Source organism: Cyprinodon variegatus, unplaced genomic scaffold (genome assembly GCF_000732505.1).
Source record: "Cyprinodon variegatus isolate N-32 unplaced genomic scaffold, C_variegatus-1.0 Scaffold2187, whole genome shotgun sequence".
Lineage (NCBI taxonomy): Eukaryota > Metazoa > Chordata > Actinopteri > Cyprinodontiformes > Cyprinodontidae > Cyprinodon > Cyprinodon variegatus.
The window spans coordinates 26,611-28,312 of record NW_015152640.1 but is presented as its reverse complement, the minus strand read 5'-3'; positions in this window follow the sequence as shown (position 1 = coordinate 28,312).

Here is a 1,702-nt window from a genome sequence, read left to right as displayed (position 1 = left end):
GGTCCCAGTTAGGTCTCCTGGTTAGACATAAGGGAACTGGGAACCATTTGGTCCCAGTTAGGTCTCCTGGTTAGACATAAGGGAACTGGGAAACATTTGGTCCCAGTTTAGCCTACTCGTTGGAAAGAAGGGAACTGGGAGCCATTTGGTCTTAGTTTAGCCTACTCGTTGGAGCGAAGGGAACTGGGAAGCATTTGGTCCCAGTTTGGTCTAAAAAAGAAGGAAGGATTGACAGATTGCTGAGTGAACGGCCTGCTTATGTTGCCTCTTTCTCTGCAGGTACCTGGGTTTACCCTGCAGGGACGTTTACCATTTGCTGGTTCGACAGATTCAGAAATGGACATCAGCATCCGGCTGCACAGCGGGGGGGCAGAGGTGCCTCTACAAGGTCTTTGGTTTCACCTGTACCACAAGTACAGACCACCAACACGCTGCAGATCATCCTTTATAACAATTCATAGAGAAATTAATGTTTCTGAAACAAACTTCCTCCATGAAGGAGATCCATGATACTGAGATTTATACCTAGATGTTCCTCTGCTAGCAGCTAGATGTTCCTCTACTAGCAGCTAGATGTTCCTCTATGTTCCTCTCCTAGCGGCTAGATGTTCCTCTGCTAGTGGGTAGATGTTCCTCTGCTAGTGGGTAGATGTTCCTCTGCTAGGGGGTAGATGTTCCTCTGCTAGTGGGTAGATGTTCCTCTGCTAGTGGGTAGATGTTCCTCTGCTAGGGGGTAGATGTTCCTCTGCTAGGGGGTAGATGTTCCTCTGCTAGTGGGTAGATGTTCCTCTGCTAGGGGGTAGATGTTCCTCTGCTAGAAGGTAGTTGTTCCACTCCTAGCGGCCAGATGTTCCACTCCTAGTGGGCAGATGTCCCTCTGCTAGTGGGAAGTTGTTCCACTCCTAGCGGGCAGATGTTCCACTCCTAGCGGGCAGATGTTCCACTCCTAGTGGGTAGATGTCCCTCTGCTAGTGGGTAGTTGTTCCAATCCTAGTGGGCAGATGTTCCACTCCTAGAGGGTAGTTGTTTTACTCCTAGCGGGCAGATGTTCCACTCCTAGCGGGCAGATGTTCCACTCCTACCGGGCAGATGTTCCACTCCTAGCGAGTAGTTGGTCCACTCCTAGCAGGCAGATATTCCACTCCTAGCAGTTAGATGTTCCACTCCTAGCAGGTAGATGTTCCACTCCTAGCGGGCAAATTTTCCACTCCTAGTGGACAAATTTTCCACTCCTAGCGGGCAGATATTCCACTCCTAGCAGTTAGATGTTCCACTCCTAGCAGATAGATGTTCCACTCCTAGCGGGCGGATGTTCCACTCCTAGCGGGCAGATGTTCCACTCCTAGCGGGTAGTTGTTCCACTCTTAGCAGGTAGATGTTCCACTCCTAGCGGGCAGATGTTCCACTCCTAGCGGGTAGATGTTCCACTCCTAGCAGTTAGATGTTCCACTCCTAGCAGATAGATGTTCCACTCCTAGCGGGCGGATGTTCCACTCCTAGCGGGGAGATGTTCCACTCCTAGCGGGCAAATGTTCCACTCCTAGCGGGTAGTTGTTCCACTCTTAGCAGGGAGATGTTCCACTCCTAGCGGGCAGATGTTCCACTCCTAGCGGGTAGTTGTTCCACTCTTAGCAGGGAGATGTTCCACTCCTAGCGGGCAGATGTTCCACTCCTAGCGGGTAGTTGTTCCACTCTTAGCAGG